The following is a 27,904-nucleotide window of genomic DNA, read 5'->3' as shown; positions in this document are numbered from 1 at the left end:
CGTGTATTATGCTAAGTGAAATTGAGTCATACAGAGAAAGAGAAATACCAAAACAAACAAATGAACAATGAAACAAATGAAAAATGAAAAGCAGAAACACACTTGTGAAGACAGAGAACACACCGATGGCTGCAAGAAGAGGAAGTGGGGGATGGGCAAAACAGGTGCAGGAGAGCAGGAGACCCTGGCTTCCGGTTGCGGAATGAGTAAGTCACGGGGATGAAAGGCACCGCACAGGGAATACAGTCAGTGGTGCTTTGATGGTGCTGTGTGGTGACAGAGGGGAGCTCCACTCACGAGGAGTCTGGCATCACACAGAGTTGTCCAATCACTCTGTTGTGCACCTGAAATGAAAGTAACATTGTGTGTCAACCATACTTCGACTTAAAAAATGGCAAGGAAAGAAGAGAGAAGAGTTCCTGGTGGAGGGGGAGGCCGCTGGTGACCAGGAGGGCAGAGGCTAAGGAAGACCAGGAATAAGAGTGTGGGTTTGCAGTTCAAAGCTCCCTGATGGGGCCTCTTTCATACTCCGACTCATTTTTGTTGATGGATTCTTTTTGTTCTTTGCTTTTGGATTTCACAGGAATCGCTTTTGTAGGAACAACAACAACGACTTGAAATACACCCACAATGAATGTGTTGACACCACAGACCTTGGCAAATACTACCCATCTGCCCCCTGCCCTCACCCCTAGACAGGGGTAAAACGCTTCTCCTCTGTTTAGATGGAGATAGCAAGCAGGGTTCTAGGCTGGGAGATGGAAAAGAGGGTTCAGGGAAAGGGTAGGAGGTGGGGAGAAGGGAAAGGGAGCAGATCCAGGGTCTGGGGACACCCAGCTGTCTCCATGCCAGGCAGGGACAGGGAGGGAGGTGGGTTTGTGAGGACAAGATGTTGGCAGCATCACTGTACGGACTCGGAGGAAAGAGTTAAGAGACTCCTGACCTACCTGTCTTGACTGAGCTGATGAGGATTGCCTCCATGTCTCATCAACTGGAGGAAATTAGTTGAACCATGACAACATAAAGACCCAAAACGCATCCTTCAGGAAAAAGTCATTTTAGCTGAAGTTGGAAAGCCACGCCTTTGTCACGGTGATACTTCTTTGGGCCATTGAGCTTGATGCCTTAGAAATTGCATCCTTGCCAATGTGGAGCCTTGTGGTGGCGATCTCTGAGTTTTATAGGATCGCTCAGTCCCGTTACCCACGAGAGTAGTTCAGTCATTCAGAAGAAGAACTGGGCAAGAACTTATGAATTTGGGTAAACATGACCCCCCGCCATATAACACACTCTGTGTTTTCTAACTTAGGAGAAAATGAACAATCCAGATAAACGTAGCCACCATCACCGGAATTTGAGGCTGAAATGTGAAACTTAGCTCTGTGGGGACGGTACCCCCCAAAACCAGATCTGAAGTTTCTTTTCTCAAGTAAGATGTTTGAGATTTACTCTTTCCTGATACTCCAGTGAGACAGTCCTGACCTTTCAGAACTTTAATTTAAAAGGAGTTACAACAAAAGTACTTTTTATCCTAAACATATTTAACCTTCATTAGAGGTTTTATTAAAGTTCTGTGTAGGTATACACGCACAAGAAAAGAAAGTACAAAGAAGGGCAGGAGAGCGAAGAGACAGAGACAGAGACAGAGACAGAGAGACAGAGGGAAGGACAGAAAAGCTTGGCCAGCTCTCCGGGGCCCAGGACCAGGTGTGATTTAAGCATCTGTAATGACCCGCTGTCACATCTCTCAGGCCCCTGGCACTGGCTGTCCAAAACAACGGAATTTCACAACATTTCAGGGCTGATTGTGGGAGAGAGCTACCAGCTGCTTCCTTGCTTCAGACACCAGTCCCCCAGGCTCCCTTGCAAATGTCAGAAATGTCAGACCTACTTCCAGACAAATACTCGGGAAAGACTTTCTCAGGGCAGCTGAGGACACTTGGTGCTGTTCCCTTGTATCAGTAGTGTCTTTGACGAACGCACTTAGCCCTTGGCTGCCGAGAAACTTCCAGTGGGGAATTCTTTGCAACTCTGTATGATACTTCATCAGGCCCATAAATAAAAACCTGCTTTTCTTTCCTTTGAGAATAAACGGTGTCATCAATGGACTGGAGTGGGGGGTGAAAGGGTGGGGGCAGGGGGAGGGGGTCCATTCTCAGAGTAAGACAGAGTCCAAAATCTTGGACTCAAAAGTTCAGGGAAGGGTCACCTTCTCTGATGGAGGGTTTAAATCCAGGAGACTTTCACTATCATAGCTCAGTGTGAATTAGCATGGAAATGTGACATGCTGTGGAAAGAAGCTAAAATGACATGGGGAAGACAGGAATAATAGGCCTGACAGAATCTAAAAATTGTGAGGTGGGTAATGACAATTTCCCAGTATGTCCCTGGCACTGTCCCTCAGGAGGGTAACGTGGTGTCTGATCTGCTTGGCATTCTTATCGTGAACTAATAATTCAGGGTCCTGGTTTCTAAAGTGGTGTGAATCTTTTCACCAGGATTTGAAGAGATCTAAGTTGTAAGAGAATTTCCGAAAATATTTCTTAAAAACTAGCAATTAAACTGTTGGTTGATATACAGAGACTTCACTGTGTGCCAGGAACTGTGCAAAGAGCTTTGGATACATGCTCTCATTTGATGTCAGACATTGTCGCTTACCTCTCCATCACCGCCACTGCCGTCCCCACCCCCATGTCATAAGTAATGACCGAGGCTTCGAGAGTTTAAGTAACCCCCCAAGGACAGCAGCTAGTGGCTGATATGCGCAGACCTGGAATTTGAGGCCAGGCTTTATCCGGCTTCAAAATCCATGTGTTTAATCATTTCCTGAGACCCTGAGGCTCCAAAGAGTTGGGCGTAAAGACACAAAATAGAAAGAGACCGAGGGTGTTGCGGCTGTGAGCCAGGAACTCTGGACAAAGGCCAAATATATACAAGAACTATATTTTGGTCATCTGAATGACCAAATGTATATTTGCTATCAATCACAATATTGCAGCAAGCAATCGTGTTATGACATGGTTATTGCTTTGATGGAAGTGTGAGAGACTGTAGCTGGAACTAGCAGAAGGAGCTCCCGAAGTATGCCTGGGAGAGCCAAAAGGGCTTGAAAAAATGAGTCGGAGTAGCCAGACAGAAATGGGGAAGTTTCCTTCCAAGAAAAGACAAGAGCATACGCAGGGAGACAGAAAGAGCTAGACAAGTCTGAGGAACGGCTGAAAGGCAACAGTCTGAGATGGCTGAAAGACAACCCTGGGGCAGTGGAGGGGGACAAACATGGGGGGGGATGAGGCAGGTGTGAAGGTCGGTAAAATGCATACCATGGTGGGGACTGTCATATACAAGATGCATAAACAATGTATGTCTCTCCAGCTCCAAGGCCCTATTACTCTACAAGTAACATGTGAGCTGGACTTTTATTTCAATTCAGTTTAGCAAAATCTGTTGAGGGACCTACAAGGCATAACCTTCACCTTTACTGAGTCTCCAGGTAAAATCCCTGTCCTTTAATTAAACCACAAGCAACTATTTCCAGCAAGTAGTAAACCTCGGAGAAGCTCTGCGTTCCTCCTCGGCAGGAATCTTTTCTCGGCAGGAATCTTTTCCCGGCAGGATCCCTGGAGAGTCTCCTGTTCCTCCTCCTCCAGGACATCAGCAAAACTCCCCATTGCCTTTGTGGACCCTAAAAATAGAAACTGCCTGTTATTTTGCCGGTAAAAGATGGGTTCATCTAGGGATGAACGAGAGTTGCAATCTGGGACAGACAAACTGTAGCAAAACTGTAGGCAAGTTCTGGAAACCAAAGGAGAACCACCTGTTTTTAGGGAGAAAGAGGGTAATTGAAAAAGGCTGTTGCAGATTAAACGTCCACTGGAGTAAACTGGGAGCTCCGAGTGTGGTGGCTTTTCATTGGCTGAGCTGTTGCCTGGAGAGGAGGAAAGCTTTTCTTCCTTCTGCTGGAGTAGGACAGTGGTATCCACGTGCAAGCTCAAGTCCGTGCAGGGTCAAGTCCAGCTCCTCCTGTCGGGTCTGCAGTTGACTACAAGTGATAGGGGTAAGGGGTACCCTTGCGGGGAAGACTCCCATCTCCATTTTAGTGAACTTCCCCATTGCTAGTTTTCACTATTCTGCCTGGATGTAAGACCCCTGAAGGTCTCCGCATTTAGTTGCCTGGAACTTTGAGGCCAACAAGCCCAGCCCCCTGCCTCTCATCCCTGCCATCCTGTCACCAGCCTAGTGGGCCTCCAAGTGTCCTCTTTTGTCCAGACTTTCCTCTCATTTTCCTTTTCCCTCACTTCCAGGGGCTACTCACTTCCTCCTAACCGGTGTCCTGCTGTTGTCCAGATTAGCTGTATCGTCATTTCCAACTCTTCCACCTCCCAGCCTTACAGGAAACATGGCCGAACCCCAAGAATAGCCCCCCCCACTCTCTGAAGTGGAGACCCCATTTTCCTTTGTACCTCAAACATCTTAGAGCCCTCAGCTGCAGCAGCACCCTTGGTCTCTCCTGCTTCTTTTAGACCATTACTCTTACTCTCATGTATACACCTTGAAGTCCAGGCCACGTTCACCATACCTACGGTTGAGAGCTTCTGGCCTCATACTCATCATTCACTGTGGACATTGTTGCCCCAATCCTTTCTACCCACATCATCCTGGGGACTTTAACCCTCATGGCAAGACTCACATGGCATCGTGGACTGGGCACCAATGATCTTTCCTCTCTTCCTCTGACTTCTCTGTTTTTCTTCCATTAATTTTAATCCCCACACCTCCGCTTTTGCTCCTTCCAGCCTCATTCCTGAAGGTCATCTCTTTCTCCATTTTGTTAAGACTCTTAAGTGTCCTCACCACCTTGCCTTTCTACCTGTTACATCCATATCTTGGGTCAGTTCAACAATGTTTTCCTGATTGCCACTCATACACAGTTCAGTGCTGATGCAGAAAAAGCAGAACCATTATAGACAGATGACACTGTGGACATATGGTGCAACTTCCAGTACCCTTGTTAGCTCACGGATTCACTCCCTTTCTGATACCTTGCAATGGCATTCCAAGTCTCACTTCTTTCCTCAAAACCATTGAGAAATGAATCTTCAGCTACAAACTCCCTCAACTTCCTTCCAGATTATCTTTATTTGGACTTGCCCTCTATGTCCTTCCTGAATTCCCAGAGTAAAGGGTGTTCTCTTCCTATTTCAGTCCTTCTGGTCTCCTTCATGGCTAAGATCTTTCCTCTCCCATGCTTGCTCTTCCTTGTATCTGCCATCTTGAAAAATATCACCACCAGCCACCCCATCACCCCAGCCAGGATCCAAGGAGTCCTGCTTGACTCTTCATCCTTCTCTCATGCAGCATCCTCCAACACTTCCAACTATGCTCTCTTAATACCCCTCATGGGTCTCGCCTCCACGTCACTCCACAGAACAAAACTCATGGTTTATCACATCTGAGTGATGGCTACAGTCTTTTAGTTGGCTTCTTAGCCTTCAATCTAGCTGTCACCACCCTCTGATCTATCCTCCAGAGCAATATTTATAAAACACCAAACTGAACCTGTTTATTACAGCTCCAAACTATTCAGTAGTTTCTCTTTGTTTATGGGACGAAACTTGAGTGTCCAAGTATGTGTTATGAGACCCTTCAACATGTTCATCTCCGGACATGCTCTTCCTGGAACCTTATGTTTCGACCAACTGCTTGCATTTCCTGGAATGTGTCTAGCTATTTCCAGCTTGTGAGGTTTTGTTCTTGGGCTCTTACTGCTTAGAACTGCTTTCTTCCCCTTTATCACTTTGCAAATATCTACCTATCTTTCTAGACTTGGGTCAATACCCCCTAGCCTGTTCTCCCTCCTCTGGTGAGAATCGACCTCTGTCTATTCTGTGTAGAGTTTCTGTCACAGCACTTTCAATGATATGTCACACTTATTTTTTTAATTGCAAGTACTTGTAGGTAGATGCCGTGTCTGGTTCATCACAAAGTTCCCAATGTAGCGCCCAGCAGGCCAAAGGCTCCAGTAATTTTTTGTCAGCTTGCTTGAAATATAATTTATATATAGTGAAGCTTATGGTTTTTAACTAAGCAGTTCAGTGGGTTTGACCAATATGTACAGTTGTGTACCATTATTGCAATTGCGATATCGAATATCTCCATCTCTCCAAAAGTTCCCTCAGGCCTCTGTATTCAATCCCCACTTCCCAAACCCTGACTCTTGGCAACCGCTGATCTGCTTGCTATCAGTATAATTTTGCCTTTTGTAGAATTTCACACAAATGAAATCAAATACTAAATAACCTTGGTGTCTGGCTTCTTTCATTTAGTATAATATTTTAGTGACACATCCATGCCAATGCCAGGTCTCTAATTCATGCTTTTTTCTTTCTGAGTAGTATTCCATTGTTTGGAGATACCATAATTTCATAACTTATTTACGCATTCATAGGAGATAGAGATACTTACATATATCTCAAGTATGGTCATCTCAATGATCTAGCATCATTTGTTGAAAGATTATCTTTTCTCTGTTAAGCTGCCATGTCAATTTTTTAAAAAATCACATTGCCATATATGTGGGGATCTATTTTGGGATTCAAGCCTCTATTTCAATGAATTACTTGCCTATCTTTACACGGATACACTATCTTGATTTCTGTTGCTTTGTAACCAGACAGTGTGAGTCCTCCAAGTCTGTACTTTTTTTCAGTACTGTTTTGACTATTCAAGGCCCTTTGCCTTTCCATGCAAATTTTAGAATCGGCTTGTTCATTTTTGTAAAAAGGCTTGCTGGCATTTTGATTGGTATTAATAATGCATGGAATCCATACATTAATGGAGAAAGAGCTGACTTATTTTTGTTGAATATATGAACTTCTCCTACATGCAAGGTGCTGAAACCCATTCAATTTGTATAATGCTTTCTAGTTTACAAAGCCAATTCACATGCTTTACCTCCTCTGACTCAACTAACAACACTGTAAGTCAGAGGGCAATGCCGATCTCACTTTGCAAATGAAAGACTGAATCTCAGGAGACTTGACTCAGGTCCACTGGCAGGTGTACGGAGTGTCAGCTGGCCTGATGTTCTCATTTCCTTTCTACAGTGTATTTGATACTTGCTCCTTTAGAGATCCATGTGGTATATTTAAAATGCTGGCATGTAGGTCTAGGCAGAGAAGACTTGCCCATACTGCAAATTCAACCCTACACTTTCGCTCCCTTTCTCCAGTAAGAAATGCCTTGAGACCCAACACCCCTGCTTTCACACCAGCTCTGGGGAGCTAGCTCCAACCTTCTCATGTATCGCAATCATCTGGGGAGCTTTACAAATGACACCCCCCCCCAAATTTTGATTCAGTTGTCTGGGGATAAGGCCTGAGTACCAATAATTCATAAAAGCTTCGCGGGTGATCCTAGTGTACAGCCAGGATTGAAAACTACCTCTCTGCGGTTTCCAGAAAAGGAAGAACAAAAGTCAGAGGGGAGATTTCTGAGAGTCAGGCAAGAAGTGAAGGCCCAGTGGTCATTGGCATAAAGGGTTCCTGTCGTGGGCAGGAAGGAAGATGGGAGAGCTGGTGAGAAGGTCTTGCCAAATTCCTTAGCAGATTTAAGAAGAGATACTAAAGGGGTCCTTGGGTGGCTTAGTCATTAAATGTCTGCCTTTGGCTCAGGTCATGATCCCAGGGTCCTGGGATCAAGCCCTGCCTTGGGCTCTGGGAAGCCTGCTTTGCCCTCTCCCCCTCCTCCTGCTTATTTCCCTCTCTTGCTATGTCTCTCTGTGTCAAATAAATAAATAAATCTTTAAAAAAAAAAAAAAAGAAGAGTTACTAAAATTATGGCAACTCTCCTTTGGGGAATTGATCCCTATTCTCTTAAAAATATCCTTATCCTTACTGAATAAGAAATTAGACTCTCATAGATTCAGATAAATTCATCACAGGAAAGTGTTGGGGATTATTTTGTCTAATTTTTGTGTTTCACAGTAAGAAAACCAAAGTGGGGTTGCCTGGGTGGCTCAGAGGGTTAAGCCTCCGCCTTTGGTTCAGGTCATGATCTCAGCATCCTGGAATCGAGCCCCACATCACGCTCTCTGTTCAGTGGGGAGCCTGCTTCCCTCTCTCTGCCTGCCTTTCTGCCTACTTGTGATCTCTGTGAAATAAATAAATAAAATCTTAAAAAAGAAAAGAAAAGAAAACCAAAGTGTCCAGATGTTGATGACTGTCAGCCTGTCCACCCAGTCCACACAAAGTCAAAACTGGAATTCAGAGCCTTGGCTCCCAGAGACGGCTTTTTCCACTTCTCTGTGTGGCCTAGGACAGAGGCTCACTTTTTTTATGAGGAAGTAGAGCTTACTGGGAGGCAGGGCCCAATTCACCAGTTCATGGACCATTCCTGCCAACGGTTCCCAGGTCTTGGAGCCATCAGAATTACAACCAGGGAGTTCAAAACCTAGATTTCTGAATGCAGCCTGGAATCCAAATCTTGGAGTTGGGGACTAGAATTGGATTCAAACCATTCACTTCTTCTCCCTTGCTCCCCTGTGGCCTGTTTTACTTAGTGTTTGTGAACTCCAAGGTCTGGAGAGGTCTGACCCTAGAGTCCTTGGAAATTCCTAGGTTTGGTGATTATCTGTGAATTATTCTTATTGGAAAGTCGATGCCTCCCTGCACAATTAGGAGTGAGCAACACGAGATTTATAGCCTTATGCCACCAAGATTTTTTCTCATTTCCATGAACTAACATACAGACTGAACATAGCAATTTTAAGGCCACAGAAAACCTAATCTCAAGACCAGAGCTTTGCGCAACAGCAGCAAAGCAGGACCTGCCCCAGCTCCCATGGGTCTGCTCTACAGGGCAGGCTGGGACTGAGGGCAGGGAGGCACCATTCCCATTCCCTTACCCCCACCCCAATGCGTACACCTGAGACCCAGGTTCGAATCCCCATGGGGCTACCACTGGGGTGGCAGCTCTCAGAGTTCCTCTGTCCTTACCTGCAGAGGGGCGGGTTCTTGCCACTTTACAGAATGCTGCACAGCTCCAATGAGTTACCTCCTGGGAAGCTCCGTGAGCGGCTTGCGGACACAGGCCTTATGCGGGAGACACGAGGTCGATCAAGAATAGTATTTGCAAGTGCCCCATCTCCTGGGCTCTGCAGGTCCCCAGAAGCTCTCTCCCTGCAGGGGTGTCCTGGCTGACTGCTCTCTGCCTCCCAGACCCCCTTCCCTGCTTTCCACTCTGCATTAGGGGTCTCCTGAAACTCCCTCCCTTCCTTCTTGAGTCACCCCCTCAGGGCAGTGGTCCTCAACCCTTGTGCACATTTGAGGAACCGGGGGGAGCATTTTCAAATGCACCCATGCCTTGGGCTCCCCGTCACATGCGCATTCCCACACAACGATGGGGTGGTGGGAAACCAGAGAAGAGGTTTACATTCCAGCAGTGCAATTATAAACTTAAGCATCTTTGTTTTTAAATGGTCTTTTCCCTGCCCCCTCCCAGGAGCTGATTACAGTCCCCCTGCTTCCCGCAGTCGCCCCATTAGCTGTCCTTCCCACCTGCCCCTCCTCACCTTTTCTTCCACCCTCTCCACGCAAGTCTCCTGCTTTGTGGCCTCTGCCTCATCTTCCACTCAAGAGCCTCAGCAGAGCAGTTCCCAAAGACGGCTCCCTCCCTAGGAAGTGTCAGCTTTTAAGGGAAACATTCATTCCTGTCCTCTTTCGTGTACTCCAGTTCCTCCCCTATGCTGGGCTGGCTGCTACGCTCCTCCCGGAGCTGCCCTGAGTGCTCCAGGCCTCCCTGGCCTACTGAACTGAGCTGGGAGCCGCACGTGGGCAGAAAGGCCAGCCCCGACCTTCAGTGGCCCTCACAATGTCCTTGGTGCCTGCCCTTGAACATGCCTGGCTAAGAGCCTCAGGTTTGCATGCCGGGGAAGCAAAGAAAGACACTGTTTCCATCCCAGGCCTGACATCCCCCACCCCGCCCAGCCACCCTCAGCTGAGAAGCAGGTTTGACTCCCCACAAATTGCTCACAGTCCCGCACACACACAGGTGTATGGACAATTACAGTCCAGCATGTAGTATTGCGGCCAACACACTGCTGCAAGGCAGGGGTCGGGTAGGATTGCTGGTGTCAGCAAACAGAAGTCACTGGAAGCTTTTGAACGCTTGACCAAGAGTCTTTGAGGCAAAGAGGAAGGGTTGAGGGGTGAACACACTGGGCAAATGGACTGTGTGTGTGAGTCCAGCACGTTCGGGGACGCTGTGGTCACTGGTTTGTTCCCACCTGGCCTGGAAGCAGTACCTTTGTCCTGTTGGGCTCCACCAACTGGAGCTGGCAAAAAGTGTATTACATTTAAGAATGCTGTGATCTTTTATTTCCTTGGAAAACGAAGCGAATAAATGGTTTAATGAGAGCCCACGAGCACCCGGGAAACAGTGGGTGGGAGAAGGCAGAGGACCCGGGAGATGTGAGGAGTGAGAGAGCCTGGGACAGGATGGGGACTCTGAGCCCTTCAGTCTTTGATTTGAGGCACTGGATCTTGCCCCGTGACCCTGAGGGTTACACAAAAGGGTTCTCTCTCTGACCCAGTTCGCCTCCAGCGGAAACCCTCTAGATGCCTGAGCAGCTGGAAACATCCCCGAGTGCTTGACCCAATTCTCATCTGCCTCCTCGTTCACCTCGCATTCAGACAGCACAGCATCATCTCGGGAGTCTCGGCTACACAGTCCTTTGTTCAGTCCCGTCAGAAACCCATAGGTGGTATTTGTCTCACTGTTCTGGAAGCCACAGTTCAGTAACTGTGTAAGGAACAGGGCAGAGAATCCCCGCCCCTGCCTCTCAGGGACTCAGCAATCACACCCACCGCAGGCCTCCCCTTTCCTGTCTGAGGTTCAAGGACAGCTTTGGAGGAGGCTGTGGAATGAGAGACACTGACACAAAGGAGGAGACGGGGGATCTGGGGCCTGGCCTCGGACTTTGTGAGCTCCTAACAATAGCCCTGATTCAGGACCCCAGGAGCCCACTTCCAAGGTCTCCTTCAGCCTGATTCTCACCAACCAGTCCTGGACCTGCCTTCCCACTGTCAACCGTAAAAGTAAAATTGCCAGGGATTTAACTAGCAAACATTGAGTTTATGTAGGAATAGGAGGGGAATTACATACAGTTCAGGGCATGAAAACCATAAGCAAGCCAGGAGAACAAAGGACAAGAGTGTCCTTTTACTGATGGAAAGGTACACATTGGGATTGATTGTTCAGGAAAAAAATTCATTGGAGGAAAACTAGAGTTCAAGTTGTGGCGGCTTCTCATTGGCTAAGTTGTTGCCAGGCAAGAAGAAAATCCTCCTTCCTGCCCGGGCGTGTAAAGTAAGCTACCACAAGCAGTAGTGAGTGAGAACCTTTCTTCCTTGCTTCCCAACTCCATCTGGAATTTGGTTTTCTATATTCATTGTCACACCTCGTTGACAAGAATGATCATCAACCTTTTTAAATGTACAGTCCAGTGGCATTAAGGACATTTGCCTTGTTGTCCAACCATCACCACCGTCCTTCTCCACAACTCCTTGTAATCTTCCCAAACTGAAACGCTGTGCACATTAAACACCAACTCCCCCACCCCACCTCTAGCAACCACCCTTCTACTTTCTGCCTCTATAAATCTGACATAAAACGGCAAAGAAAACTAATGTCCATAAAATGTTTATTGATGAAATTTAAAATATGATAATGATCATCAAGTACAGTTTTTTTTCTGGAAACTGGATGCTGAGTGGCTGGATCTGGTCCCTTCCTCTTCCTCTGGAGGAGCTCAGTGTGCTGCATCAGATGATGCTCACTCCTTAATCCCAAACACAGCCAGACTGACAGAATCCTCACACTGAGCCGAGCTGAAGACTGTCCCCAACACAGGACACACAGACAGAGGACAGAGTCCCAAAATCAGGCCAGATCCTATGGTTGCTGATTCATCTTCTCCTTGTCTTCCCAACATCTGTGCTTCTCGAAATTTCAGTGTGCTTAGAAATCACCTGGTGACCTTGCCAAAAGGCAGATTCTGTGTTTTGAACACATTCCAGGTAATGCAGATGTGTTGGCCCCGAGACCACACTTGGAGAGGCAAGGCCACCCTTCCACCTGCCAAACCTTGATGTCTAGGCCACGCAAAACCTCTTTGAGACTGAACATGTCCAGAGCCAATTCCTTTTTATTTTTTAGGATCACTCGATATATTAAGAAAAGAGATGCCAAAGCAGTTACAAAAATATTGACATATTTTAAATGTTCACAGTTTAAGGAGATGAATGAATTCATCATGCCTGCCCCAGTACAAAGCAATACGATTGTGCTGGTCCCAAAGTGAATTCATTCCTGGAGCACCACGGGTGCGGGCTGGGAGTGGGACCTAGTTCTCAGGTTGTGGGATTGTCATACAACTCTTATCAGTTTCTCTGGGACTGAGTATGTGACAGCTGATGCTCAAGTGTCTGAAATGGGGCTCCTTGAGCACAAGGTAGTCCGGCGATCCCGCAGGTTCCAGTGCATGACCCGAGTCAGTGAGGCTCTGAGACCTGGAGACCTAGAGACCTGGCCTTTCGGGCAGAGCCTGCTGGCCTTGTCCTGGGTTGGGGGCTGCCTCTTTCCAGATGACTCTACCAAGGGATGTCTAATTCCTCCAGGAAATTCTTACTCTCTTTCATCCCCAGAGGGGTGGGCCCACTGTGTCATCTTAACTGGACATGGCAGGCTGCGTCACCGTGGGTGGGAAATTTCATGCAGAACAGGCCAGGAAGGGGACTCAGGAATGTGGGAAGCTAACAGTGCCATCCTGTCCCTCTCCAGGGGCCGAGTGGGATCTGGTCCTACCTCGTAGGACTCCTTGTAAGAAATCTCAGAAGTTGAGTCTAGGTCCTTGAAGGCTTCCCAGCCTCTCGGGTGTTTTTTGAACCCCCAGTGTTTACAAATGGGGTGACTTTGAACTACACAGTTTTTATCATTTCAGGAAAGGAATTATAAAAGCATTTCTTTGAATAAGAAGCTAGTTATAATATTATTAGACTTGCAACCCAGACCACCTTTCCCCACCCATCCACCTAAAAAATCCACAGTTACTCTCATTAATCCTTGGAACCCAGCACAGGGTCTGGCTGGCACATAGTAGGCCTCTGTGAATGAGTCAATGAAGTTTGTTTGTTTTTTGTTTTGTTACGATTTTATTTATTTATTTGACAGAGAGAGAGATCACAAGTAGGCAGAGAGGCAGGCAGAGAGAGGGGGAACCAGACTCCACGCTGAGCAGAGAGCCCAATGTGGGGCTTGATCCCAAGAGCCTGAGATCACGACCTGAGCCAAAGGCAGAGGCTTAACCCACTGAGCCACCCAGGTGCCCCGAGCCAACGAAGTTTTACGAGAAGTCCTACTAAACTCTAATATCACAGCTATGCCTACAACAGCCCCATGGGAACCCCAGCATACCCTCAGGGGACAGTGCTTTCCTAAGCCCAACCAGCAATACAGGCCTATCCAGACTCAGTGGGCTGGGTCAGCTCTCTCAGTCAAGACTCCGTTAGGCTCTGTCCTCCCTGACACACTTGGTCCTGTCATCTTGTTCAGTGGTGGTGCTTGTCCTTCGGTGTGTCGTCTAAGCCACAGCATGAGGGAAGTCATCCTCTGTGGCATGGGAGCCCTGTGCCATCCACTCCTGAGTGCTGCGGTTGCTGTGAAGGCCCATGTGCACCCAGGTCACACACACCACGGGCACTGTCCCCTCACACTTGTGCCCCACCCGGCTGGGACAATTACAGCTACCTCAAGTGTCCCCATTTGTAAGCATTCTGAATCCCTGCTTGCCTGCCCATCCGATTTCCCAGGCAGCCTGTGTAGACTCCTCAGTCTATATAGGTTGGCACGACACCAAACCCTCCCAGCCTTTCAAACCACTTTCTCCCCAGCCATCACTCAGTGGCGGCTCACCTGACTGTGCGATTGCCCCTTCAACCCCCACTTCCTCCCATCCCTGGGGCTGGTAAACAAATCAGTGCTTCCGGGTAGTCTGAGAAAGTGGGCTCTGTTTAAGGATAAGAGCATCATTTAGACATAATCAAGGATGCGGAAGAGACTTGGTCTTGGACAAAGACAGAGAGCATTTCTAAACCAGCCATTGCTCTCCGAATGTGGGCGACTCTCTTCCCACAAGGCTGGGATTGTGCAGCTCTCAAAGAAATCAATTAGCTTGGCAGGGGATGATAAAGGGCTTTGCGATCAGAGAGCAGGCTTGTAACGCATCACCGAAGAAGAAATGTTAGCTCTTTCTCATTGAAGAGCCAGACGCATAAAGTCTTAGGGGTATGAAATAAACACGGAAGTTAAATGCTGAAAAAAGAAAACTGATAGAGACAGAGGTATGCGAACACATTTTCAATAATCACAAAGCCAATATATTGATGTAGTTTGAGCCAACTGGTACATGATAAATATCAATTAAAATTTCATTAAAGAATACGTTCCTACATAAAAGATATATGTAAATAATTAGTAAGCAGAAAAGGTAGCAGTGGGTAAAGAATCCCAGACTTAGCTTGCCCAGGGTATTAATGAGTACTTCCCATTGCAAATAGAAAAAAAAAACAACCCAAAAAACAAAAAACAAACAAACAAAAAACTCATAATGACTTAGAGAGCAAGGGTATTTATTATTTATGTACCCTGAAAGTCCAGAAAGGGTCGGGCTGCGAGGCTGGTAGGTCGACATCCAGCCGTGACTTCTGCTGGTCTCTGTTCTGCCTGCCTCTGCATCAGCTTCATCCCCCCACTTGCTGCTCACCTTCCCTTAACTTAACTTACCTTAACTTAACTTAAGTCACCTCCGTTGACTTAATGGAGCAGCCTGGGTTCTCGAATTCACTGTGCAGTTATAGATGAAAGCTGTAGAGGCAGACAGGCCTAACTGGAATCCTGGCACTGCCTGAGAGCTGTGTGTCTTGGGCAAGAAGCGAACCAATTAAGTACTAGCCTCCCTATCTGGAAAATAGGAATAATAATGTCTGTGCCCTAAGATCGTTGTGAGGATTAAGTCACAAGGTGAGATGGTGGCTGATGTGTAAATTTAGTGATTCAGTGCTTAGTAAATTTAAGAACTCACCTCTTAGGGTGCCTGGGTGGCTCAGTCAGTTACGCGTCTGCCTTCGGCTCAGGTCATGATCCCAGAGTCCTAGGATCCAGTCCCGCATCGGGCTCCCTGCTCAGCAGGAAGTCTGGTTCTCCTTCTCCCTCTGCTCCTCCCTGCCATTCATGCTCGCTCTCTCTCTCTTGCTTGCTCTCTCTCTCAAATATATAAATACGATCTTAAAACAACAACAACAGAACTCACCCCTTGTCTTTAGGGAATTTATTAAATGTTTACAAAGGGTTAGGCACCGTGCTCACTTGGAGAGACAGGAGTTAGAACACAGACAAGTTTAAGTTGGTGGTTAGGATGGAGGAGTAGGTTCCCTACGCTCGATCTCCTTACCCCTCTGATAGGAGCAAGACTAGGGCGATGGTAGACTGGTATCTGGTAACTGACAGAGACATAAGCGGGAAAAGTGGGGAGGACGGGGACACTGGTCTGTTGTGTCACTTTAAGGGCTTTAGTGTCCTTTCCGTAAAGTACAGATTTGGTTTCATGTCTATTTTCCCTTGAGATTAAATACTCTAATATCATGGAACTGAAAGGAAGGAAGGAAGGAAAGAAGGAAGGAAGAGAGGAAAAAGGTTGTTCACTCAAAGGGAGCAGAGTACATTTTTTGGTAACATGAGAAACTCAACATGCTCTCGGGTCAGGAGATCAAAGGGATCTTCAGCCCAGAGCACCTGTGAGGTGCAGAGCTCTGATGGGGGCAGGAGTCGGGGAACAGTACGTTCCCAGTTATTTCTTCCTGGATGATGTTAGGGAAAGTACTTAACTGTGCTTAGAAATGTTCAATGCTTTTAGTAGATATCAAAAATTGAAATGGCTAAGCAACCTCCCCCAGGAAAAGAAAAAGCAGTTCAGACCTATTTAAAACAACCATTAAACTTAAGACCTTTGACCCCTCTGAATTTTTAGTAGCATGCTACTAGAACTTTCTGCCCACTGCCTGCCATTCCCTGTTCTGTTCTGCTCACAGGTGGGGGTTGAAGAAAAGTCAACCAGAAACTGTAGCCTTAGACATGATCTTCCAAGATGAATTAGTTTAACCGACATTTAAACACCACGTGACCTCCCCACCAGCCGTGGTTCCACCGAGGAAGTAGAGATGGCCAGCTCCTGCTCCTATGAGGCTCGCAGAGTGTGACTGGGTAATGTCATTGGAACGGGGGTGTCGTGAGCTCATGTGAGCCCCATCCCAGTCCCACTGGGAGACTCACAGCACCCGAGTGGATGGGTGCTGGAACTCTGGAAAGAGGCCAGCCTCAGACTGGCGTTCACCCGGCAGCCCCAAGTTTGCCTGTTTGGATCTGTTCCTCCCGTTCTCCCAGAGCCATGAAGAACCAGACTGAGTTTCCCCAACGCTGCCCCAAGAGCCCAGCTTAGGTCAGAATACAGTGCCACTCTTCTCCAAAACACACCGTTTCCTCAGGCAAGCAGCTAATGGCCCATTTTTAGTCTGACTAAAGCCCACATCATCATTCAGTATAAAGTTTAGTGAAAGAGATCAGGTTGTAAAGGAAAGACGGTTGGGCATCTTTTCAAGTTGGCTTGGTAGTTCCTGAATGAGGGAGGGTGCCGGAAACACCTCGGCTCCAGGCGCGCTCGCCCTTAATGGGAGAAGAAAAGCCTGAAAGAAATGCCATTGGTTAAATTAATGTCATAGAAAAAAATACCCCTCTTTCAGGATGCTGGGCCCGGCACACATGAAATCTTTGGTGTAAAAATGATAAAGTAATATGGGTAAGGCACTGGGTTATGGGGCTGGTCAAGCTCTGGTTCCCATCAGTGGTCTGGCTGGTAGAGAAAGCATTGTTCTGGAAAGAGAAGCAAGGGTGTTCTTTCGGGATAGGAATGTGCTGGGAGAAATTCCTTTTAAGCCAGGGTATAAAGAAGTTGCTGGAGCAAGCAGTCCTGACCTCCCCACTGCATCAGCCTCCAAGGCAGGGAGCGCTCTAATTTCCCTTGCAACAGAGGATTCATCTGCCAACAAGAGCAGCAGCTGCTTTTCTGTGTCAGAAAGAAAGAAGAAAGCAAGAAAGGGAAAAACCGCTGCCTTAAAGAGGGCAGTGAATATTTTCACTGTGCGGAAGGGATATTTGCAGCACATCTGGGTAGGATTCTAAACTTACCGCTGGCTTAATGCAGGATTCTCATGCCTCCTAGGGATGTTTTATTGTGTTACTTCCAAGTTTTTATCACTTTATTTCCAATTTGCATCCTTGGGGATGAACAAAAATGCTTTTCTGAATCATAGGAAAGGCTTCAAGCGGGGCACAGTCTGATATTAACTGAGGATATTCAGGAGCCGCGAAGGAACTTAACACTTTTTCATAGATTCTAAAACGGGATCCGAAGTGGCAAACGTTATTTTCCCCCCTAATTTAATAAAGTGACAGAACAAGTTAAGTCATTAAAGATCTGACACCCCACCAGGATTCCACAGTACTGAGGTAAACCGAATTACTCTTTCTAAATAATACAGCAGGGGAAAATGAAGGCGTTATTGTCCTGATGCTAAAAACAAATATTAAGTTTTATGAAGAAATTCACTCCTCGAGACTTCTATTTATTTTTTAAACAGTCAATTTGATCAAAGAGATTCTTTAATCCTGGATTACTTCATAGATACACCCATTTGGCATTTAAATTGCCTCACAAGCATGTGTGGGTTAGGGGTTACCTACAAGCTGGGGTGTCAGGATGGTGGCAGTAAAGATAAATTTACCTCTGAAATGGGCTGGGATGCCCAGACTCCAAGAAAATAAGCCTGAGAATATGAAGAGAAAAATGAAAATACTCATCTAGCCCAAACCTGTGTTAATGAATATCATAATACTTTAATTAGGAATGTGGGTTCTGGTAGCATTTTCAGAAAATTGATGAATACAGTCTTCCAATATTTGGTTCTCTGAATTAATTTCTACCCATCACCAAGGGAAGATACTTGTAAGTATAGTCAACTGTGCTTATGGTATTACTATTAAGGAAGAAAATGATGAAGATTACTGTTTATGCCCAAATATAAAGGAGACTGTCTTTCAATATTATCACTCAAAAGAGAAGGAATCTGATAAGCAACATCTTCTGAAGATTATCTGAGGAAGACACAGATCTAAAATAGGGTTGTATCATCAATAGATGAATGGATAAAGACGCCATGGTATATATATACATACAATGGAATATTCCTAAGCCATAAAAAGAATGAGGTCTTACCATCTGCAACAACACGGACAGAGCTAAAGGGTAATATGCAAAGTGAAATAAGTCAGACAGAGAAAGACAAATACCACAGGGTTTCAAATGTGGAATCTGCAAAAAACAAAAACAAAACAAACGAACAAACAAAAAACAGAAAGAGACCCATAAATGCAGAGAACAAATTGGTGGTTGCCGGGGGTGGAGGGAATGGGTAAATGGGTGAAGGGGAGCGGGAGGTACAGGCTTCTAGTTATGGAGTGAGTGAGTCACGGGGATGAGTGTACAGCACCGGGAGTAGAGTCTATGGTATTGTAATAATGTTGTATGTGACGCATGGTAGCTACACTTGTGAGTATGGCATAATGTACACTGTTATCAGATCACTACTGTCCTATAACTGAAACCAATGCAACATTGTGTGTTAACAATACTTCAATTTTAGGGGCACCTGGGTGGCTCAGATGGTTAAGCGTCTGCCTTTGGCTCAGGTCATGAACCCAGAGTCCTGGGATCAAGCCTCATGCTGGGCTCCCAGCCCAGTGGGGAGTCTGATTCTCCCTCTCCCTTTGCCTCTTCTGTTTGTGCTCTCTCTCTCTCTCTCCCCATCTCTCAAATGAATAAATAAAATCTTAAAAAAAAACTTTATAGAAAAAAAAAACTATACTTCAATTTAATAAAAGAAATAAAATAGAATTGCCAGATTTAGCAAATAAAAGTCTGTATTTTTATTTTAGGGGGGCCTCCTGTATGCCCAGTTAAATCTGAATTTCAGATAAAAACCTTTTTTTTTTTTTTGTAATATAAGTATGTTCCATACAATATTTGTGGCATTTTATACTAAAATTTATCTACTGTTTATCTGAAATTCAAATTTAAGTGGACACCCTGTATTTTATCTTGCAACTCAAGTCTAAAATGAACTTAAAATGATCTTAAAATTTTGGATGATTACAGAGGTCATGTGATAAAATGGATTTTTAAAAACAAAGACAAAGAAATTGACCAGGTTTAACATTTCGTGATTATCTTTGGTGGTATGATACACCCAATTATAATTGCTGGTTATATGGTCAAGAAGCCTTACAAAAGTCACTTACAAAAAGCCACAGGTAAGTGTTTTGCATGTGGTGATTGCTAAATAAAAACAAACCAACAAATAAACAAAAACATGCACAAGACAAGCTATTTCCTGTAATGTGAATGAATACTTGTGGCCTAGGTAAAATTTCCAGTGAGATCATTATACATTAAAAGGAAAAAAATGCTGTATCTCATACAATTTCAATGACGTGAAAATGATATTTTAATCTTAAAAAGAGATTATGGCAATGATAAGGTTAGTAAAGCCAAAGATGCATGTAACAGAATGAATAAAATTCATACAAGTGAGGGAAGACAATATTCTAAAATAATGTATCAGTTTATCTAATGTGTAATTTTATGTATTTGTAACTAAACTGAATTATAATAAAACTTTATTTTATTTTATTTAGAGAGAGAGAGCTCATGAGCAGGGAGTGTGGGGGCAAAGGGAAAGGGAGAATCCTTTTTTTTTTTTTTAAAGATTTTATTTATTCATTTGACAGACAGAGATCACAAGTAGGCAGAGAGGCAGGCAGAGAGAGAGAGGAGGAAGCAGGCTCCCTGCTGAACAGAGAGCCTGATGTGGGGCTCGATCCCAGGACCCTGGGACCATGACCTGAGCCGAAGGCAGAGGCTTTAACCCACTGAGCCACCCAGGCACCCCAAGAGGGAGAATCTTAAGCAGACTCCATGCCCAGTACGGAGCTGATGATCCTGAGACCATGACCTGAGCGGACCAAGTCACCTAGGTGCCACTAAACTTTTTTTTTCAATCCTCTCATTGGGAAACCAGAGGGTCACATTATATACCAGATTGCCAAACCAGATGTTTGGGCAGGTGCACAAGTTTTAGGAACATGTATTGACTGTTCCTAAAACATGTGTTTTAGGAACATGTATTGACTGTATCAAACTCACTTATATCACAATGCTAATAAATCGTACGAATCTGCTTTATGTTTTACCCACCTAACAAAGTCTCTAGCTGTGACTTCTGCTTTCAGCTATGAGGAAAAATAGGACCAGATTTACTCTTCCTCCTTAAACAATTTGAAAATTGGACTAATATATTTATTTATTTTTAAAAAGATTTTATTTATTTATTTGACAGACAGAGATCACAAGTAGGCAGAGAGGCAGGCAGAGGGAGAGGGGGAAGCAGGCTCCCTGCTGAGCAGAGAGCCCGATGCATGACTGGATCACAGGACCCTGAGATCATGACTTGAGCCCAAGGCAGAAGCTTAACCCACTGAGCCACCCAGGCGCCCCCAGGACTAATATATTTACAAACTGATTTTCATGCATCAGATAATAGGCAGCACAGTATGTACTATGATCCCTGAGAAACAAAGTAAATTTTCCTCTTGCATGAACTTATTGCCTGAACACGGGTTCCAGTACAAGGGAATCCAAATGAAGTCCATTGGTCTTGGTGTGTTGAGCAGATAGAAGCTGTACTATATAAAAGCTAAGGAGGCTAGAAGTTAAGGCTTTGAAGTTAATGCTTTGAAATGCGGGACTGCAGAGAGAGAGGTTGCTTGGGAGATCTGTAGAGGAGTCCCTTCAAATCTTTTGCTGAGTACTGATCTGTGCATGCATGGGAGGACATTACCTGAGGTCACAGAAAACCACTTCCTGGAGCTCACATGGGGCTGAGGATAGTCTATGTTCCTACCAATCAGAGTGGTAGCTAGGGCACTTGGCAGAATTCTCAGAAGGACATTTCTTTAGTTATCACTACTTACTTAGCCCTAGCCAGTTCTGGACCTGACATAAAAGACCTAAAAGCAAACATCAAAAGGTTCCAATTAATTTAACTGTATGCCAAAGCAAAATTCAACGTTAAACAAATATAACAAGATCTAGCAAACCAACAAAGCAAAATTCAAAGCAAAATTCAGTATCCAGCATCCAATAAAAAAAAGAAATTACCAGGTTAAGAAATTTAAAAAGCAATCTCATTTACAATTGCATCAAAGGGAATAAAATACCCAGGAATAAATTTGACCCAGGAAGTAAAAGACCTATACACTGAAAACTACAAGACTGATGAAAGAAATTGAGGACGATGCAAATAAACGGAAAGATAACCCATGTCCGTTACATGGAAGAATTGATATTGTTAAAATGTCCACACTACCCCAGCAATCTACAGATTTAATGTAATCTCTATCAAAATTCCAGTGACATTTTTCACAGAAAGAGAAGATAATCCTGAAATGTGTACGGAACCACAAAATACACCAAAGAGCAAGGCAGCCCTGAGAAAGAACGACAAAAATGGCATCATCCTTTCTGATTTCAGTCTACACTACAAGCTCACAGTGAAATGGGGTCATACTGCAGGAAGAAGGGGACCAAGAGGATTTTGCAAGTACACAAGAGGAGCCTTTGATTAAATCAGAGGAAATTGTGGGTTGTCTATTTTGGCCCATTTGGAGCATATTTTCCACCGATGAAGAAACTCAACTGGAAAAGCAATTACTGCATATTACTCAAGCCGATTTTAGGGCCCAGTAAGCCAGCCTCTTTTTCACATCCGCTAGCACTGTTGAGTATGCTTTCAACAGACATTATCAGTTAACTACTGCAAGGATACAAATTATTTTTGTATTTCATAACTTTCATGAGAAAACACACTAAGAAATGGATCTTATTTGTCAACAAGACAGCCCTCACTGGCAGGCCACAAGCTTACCAATTTCTTCTCTGGCTACTGCTGCCCAGGACACGTTTTGTACTCTGAACAGAATGACTACTTCACCACGTATGACAATCCTAGATTTCTTCCTTTCTCTGGGGCTTGGAAGCTGAGGTAATCTTGACTTTACTACATAACTGATTTGAGTTAGGGCAGGGCATAATCTCGCCACACCTTTTTTTTTTTTTTCCATTTGTAAAATGGGGGAAATGATACTTACCTCCCCAAATTTTTGTGAGGAATATTATGTGTAAAATGCTTCACGTAGTGCCTGGCACGTGGTAGGCAGTCCGTGTTACTCTACGGTCCAGCTGAGACAATACACTTATAATTATGCAACTTTGAATAGTGATTGAGCTTGCCCCACACAGAGCCTTTTAGCATCTCTGTGACTCACTGAAAGCATCACAGTTATGACTATAATTCTTACTGTTTACAGGAACTTGGAAAAGAACGACGTGACCAAGGCCTTACATGAAGCAACTGGCAGAACCAAGCCCTAGGTCTTTTGGTCCTAAACCCATGTTCTTTATGATGCTTTGTACCAATACCCTCCCCTCCTTGCACCATATTTCTTTCTCTTTTCAAGAGAAACAATTATGGTTCTTAATCTTCCGTTTAGTGCTTGATCCAATAATGGCTCCCATTGCTGTATTTCCTGTGTGTATATCCTGACTCCTCAACTAAATTAAGTTCCGTGAGTATCTGAGGATAGGGACTGTGGTCTGTTCAGTTCTGTTTGGCCACAAGCCCTCATAGCCTATCTTTTTTTTTTTTTTTTTTTTTTTAAGATTTTATTTATTTATTTGACAGATATAGATCACAAGTAGGCAGAAAGGCAGGCAGAGAGAGAGGGAAGAAGGCTCCCTGCTAAGCAGAGAGCCCAATGCGGGCCTCAATCCCAGGACCCTGAGATAATGACCCGAGCTGAAGGCAGAAGCTGAACCCACTGAGCCACCCAGGTGTCCCCCTCACAGCCTATCTAACACAGACCCCATGTTCAGATGTGAATTCAATTCTATCGTTCCCTCAAAACACATTCAGTCTATGGGAAAATCCATAGCTGTCTCTAGGTGAGGTGAATATTGTGAGGACAATTAATTGTTCAGTGCCATCTTTGAAAAGCAGGATAGAATTCAAAAAGAAAAAAACTTAATGAAGGTTATTGAAGTCAGAGGTACCTTTAAATAGTTTAGCCCTGGAATTACTATGTCTAGCTCTCCACTTGTGCTCATATAATTGCTCTAAGCTGATTCATGAAAGGCTAGAAACATCTGGTCATGAAAGGACCTAGAAAGTTCAACTCACCTGCTAGAACTAGGTCATATTATAAGTCTTTGGAAAAATCAAATCTCCATATGGAGAGAACGCTAATAACAGTTAACTTTAACGAATGGCTCCATGCTAGGCTTGCGCTAAAAGCTTGATGAATTATTGGATTTTAAACTGACTTTAAGGCATCATTTACATGCCATACAAATTGCCAATTTACAGTGTACAGTTCCAGGAGTTCTGAAAAAAATGTATACAGATACCCATGTGACCATCACTACAATTAAGACTCTACTGAGTATCTATTATTACTGCTGGGTGATCTATCCCACTGTACGGATGTACTTCAATGTGTTTACCTATTCATCTGTTGCTAGACATCCATTTTGGTGCTATAATAAATAAAAGTGCTTTGAACATTGTGTGGACATGTTTTCATTTTTCTGGGGCAAATACACGAGAGAGCAGTCACAGGGTCCCATGGGAAATGCATGTTTAATTTTATAAGGAACTGTCAAATTGCTTTCCAAAGTGCCTGTTCTATGTCTGTTCCTACCAATAACGTATGACAGTTCCAGCTGTTCTGTCCTTGCCAGCACTAGGTACTGTTGCTCCTTTCATCCCCTTTCTGTTTGTTTTTCACAATAGTAGAGTTTAAAACTACTAAAATGTGCCTGAACAGTTCTGTGCGTTTTGACACATACATTTGTGTAGCCATGACAAAAATCAGGATATAGAAAAGTTTCATCACCCCCCAAAATACTCACATGTTCGTTTCTAGTTAAGTCCTCTTCTCCCTCCTGCCCCTGGCAACCAGTGATCTTTTTTCTGTTCTTGTAATTTTGCCTTTTCCAGAATGTCATAAAAATGAGATCACACAGTATGGAGTCCGAGTCTGACTTCCAGCATTTAGCAGAGTGAGCTGCGAATCATTCGTGTGTATTAGTAAAGCACTTCCTATTTCACTATATGGGAAATTCTCTATTGAACAGTATTTGGAGAATGTTCGGATAGGTTTCTGGCTTTTAGCAATTACAGTTAAAGCCCCTGTAAAGATCTGTGTACAGATTTCTGTGTGAACTTGTTCTTGCTTCACTTGGGATAGCTGAATTATATGACAAGGGTATGTTTAATTTTAAAAGAAACTGTTAACCTTTTCCAAAATGACTGTGTCATTTTACATTCCCACTAGCAATGTGAGAGGTCTAGTTACTGCACATCTTCACTGGCATTTGGTGCTGTTATCTTTAGTTTTAACCATTTTGATAGGTGTGTGTACTCGCTCTCTCTCTCTCTCTCTCTGGCAAATAAATAAAATCTGAAAAAAAAAAAAAACCAAAAAACACAACTCTCAAAAAAAAAAAAAAAAATGCAGAACCAAGATGGTTTCACAGGTGAATTCTACCAAACATTTAAAGAAGAATTAATACCTATTTTTCTCAAACTATTCCAAAATATTAGGAAATTGAATCCAATAATACATTAAAAAAATCATTCACCACAATCAAGTGGGATTTATTCCTGGTATGAGTGAGTGCTTCAATACTTACAAGTCAATCAGTGTGATACATTACATTAATGAGAAAAAGGATAAAAACTGAATGATCATTTTAAAAGACAGAGAAAAAGCATCTAAAATAGTATAACATCCATTCATGGTAAAAACCCTCAACAGAGTAGGTTTAGTGGGAACATACCTCAACAGAGTAAAGGCCATGTAGGAAAAACCCACAGCTAAAGTCATACTAAATGGTAAAAAACAGAGATCTTTTCTCCTATGATCAGGAACAAGACAAGGAAGTCTACTCTCACCACTTGTATTCCACCTAGCCACAGCAATCAGACAAGAAAAAGAAATAAAAGACATTCAAATTGGTAAGGAAGATGTAAACTTGCACTGTTTGCAGGTGACATGATACAATATGTATTAAAAAAAAAAACCTTAAAACTCTATCAAAAAACTACTAGAACTGATAAATGAATTCAGTAAGTTTGTAGCTAGCATACAAAATCAATATACAGAAATCCACTGCATTTCTATACAGTAACAATGAAGTAGCAGGGAGAGAAATTAAGAAAACAATTCCATTTACATTTATATCAAAAAGAATAAAATACCTAGGACTAAACTTAACCAATGAGGTGAAAGACCTGTATTCCAAAAACTGTAAAACACCGATAAAAGAAATTGAAGACACAAACATATGGAATGATACTCCCTCATGGACTGAAAGAACCACTATAGTTAAAATGTACACACTAGCCAAAACAATCTACAGATTTAATGCAAGCCTTTTAAAACACCAACAGTATCTTTCACAGAACTAGAATAATCCTAAAATTTGTACGGAACCACAAAAGAACCCAAATAGCCAAAGCAGTCTTGAAAAAGAAGAACAAAGCTGGAGGTATCACAATCCCAGATTTAAGATTTACTACAAAACTATACTAATCAAGACATTATGGTACTAGCACAAAAAGAGATACATGGTTCAATGGATCAGAATATAGACCCCAGAAATAAACCCATGCTTATATGGTCAATCTTTGACAAAGGAGGCAAGAATAGGCAATGAGAAAAGGTAGTCTCTTTAATAAATGATGTTGAAAACTGGACAGCCACATGGAAAAGAATGAAACTGGAGCAATTTCTTATTCTATTTACAAAAAATAAACTCAAAAATGGATTAAAGACTTAAATGAGAGACCTGAAACCATAAAAGTCCTAGAAGAGAACACAGGCAGCAATTTCTCTGACATCAGCTGTAGCAACATTTTTCTAGATATGTCTCCTGATGCAAGGAATACAAAAACATAAATGAACTATCGGGACTACATCAAAATAAGAAGGAAACAATCAGCAAAACTAAGGGCGACCTACAGAATGGGAAAATTATACTTGCAAATGACATATCCAAAAAAGGACTAGTGTCCAAAATATATAAAGAATAGCTACAACCCAATACCCCCAAAATAAATAACCCAATTAAAAAATGGGCTGAAGAGATGAACAGACATGTTTCCAAAGAAGACATCCTGATGGCCAAAAGACACATGAAAAGGTATTCAACATCACTCATCATCACAGAAATGCAAAACAAAACCACAATGGGATATCGCCTTACCCCTGTCAGAATGGCTGAATCAAAAATACAAGAAACAAGTGTTGGCAAGGATGTGGAGGACAAGAAACCCTCCTGCACTGTTGGTGGGAATGCAAATTGGTGCAGCCACTGAGGAAAACAGTATGGAGATTACCATATGATTCAGCAATTACCATATGATTCAGCAATTCCACTACTGGGTATCTACCCAAAGAATATGAAAACACTAATTTGAAAAGACACATACACTTTTACTGCAGCATTATTTACAACAGCCAAACTATGGAAGCAGCCCAAGTGCCCATGGATAGATGAATGGATAAAGACGTGATACACACACACACACACACACACACACACACACACACACACAGGAATATTACTCAGCCATAAAAAAGAATGAAATCTTGCCGTTTCAACAACATGGGGGTGTAATGCCAAGTGAAGGCACAGCAAGGAAAACAAAGGAGTCTAAAGTAATTGGAGTAGAGTCATCGATGGGGAGGGAGAGGGTAAATGAGAACAGAGAGGAAGCCAACAAACCGGAGTATTTTAGACAATGTTGAGAAACTCTGCCTTGATTCGAAGTGTGATGGGAAGCCACTGAAGGATTAAGAGCATGTACAATGATCATTCTAGTTTATCTTTAAAAGGATAACAAAGTCTTCACCTCCATGGGGGAGACAGACAATAAACAAATAAAAATATATATGTATAAAAATGCCAAGTAGTAAGGACTGTTCTGAGGGGAAAGGATCACTGCTATGTGGAAGGCAGGCTACAGAAAGGTGTGGGGGGAAGCAGGAGCAGGAGCCAGGCACCAGTTCGGAAGCTAGATGGTAGCTAGGGAGAGAAGATGAAAAGTTCTCTTTTATATACGCTGCGTTTGAGATGCTATTTGACATCCAAATACAAAGTCACTTATGCACTCATTCATTCACTCAGTAAATATTTATAAGCACTATTGTGTGCCAGGCGCTCTTGCAGTTGCTGGGATTATTATAGTACATAAAAAGCCTGCCTGGAGGTGCCAGCTAACTGTGGGGGAGATCACGTTGCAATACTGGAGTATATCCAATCAACACCTCTCACCCCCCAAACAAACATCATGTTACATGTCAGTGACATCTCAGTGAAAAAAGGCTGCCTTTGTGGAGTTTATCTTCCCGTAGGGTGGGGAGAAACAATAAACAAGTGTAAATTAGTGGGGTCAGTGCTGGGCGGGGAAGATGAAGCCGGGTGAAGGAGATAGGGAATGGGAAAGTGGAGAACAGGCTGTTATTTCAGAATGGAAAGGATAAGCCTCCCTAAGACAAGATCTAAAGAGGCCTGAAGAAGTGAGGGAGGCAGCCCAGAACTGACGGGGGAGAGCAGGGG

General features: G+C 43.8%; 1 long non-coding RNA gene across 1 annotated transcript; it reads right to left on the bottom strand.

The window, feature by feature from the left end:
* Positions 1-614: 614 nt before the first annotated feature.
* On the bottom strand, positions 615-9,792 carry LOC116574462. Its single transcript, XR_004279326.1, has 3 exons — positions 9,569-9,792; positions 8,994-9,089; positions 615-3,682 (listed from the first exon to the last, which is right to left on the bottom strand). It is a non-coding gene; the product is annotated as an uncharacterized LOC116574462 (long non-coding RNA).
* Positions 9,793-27,904: the final 18,112 nt, after the last annotated feature.

This window comes from Mustela erminea, chromosome 15 (assembly GCF_009829155.1).
Source record: "Mustela erminea isolate mMusErm1 chromosome 15, mMusErm1.Pri, whole genome shotgun sequence".
NCBI lineage: Eukaryota > Metazoa > Chordata > Mammalia > Carnivora > Mustelidae > Mustela > Mustela erminea.
Note: the sequence above shows the minus strand (reverse complement) of the source record. Positions and strands in the feature narration are given on the sequence as shown.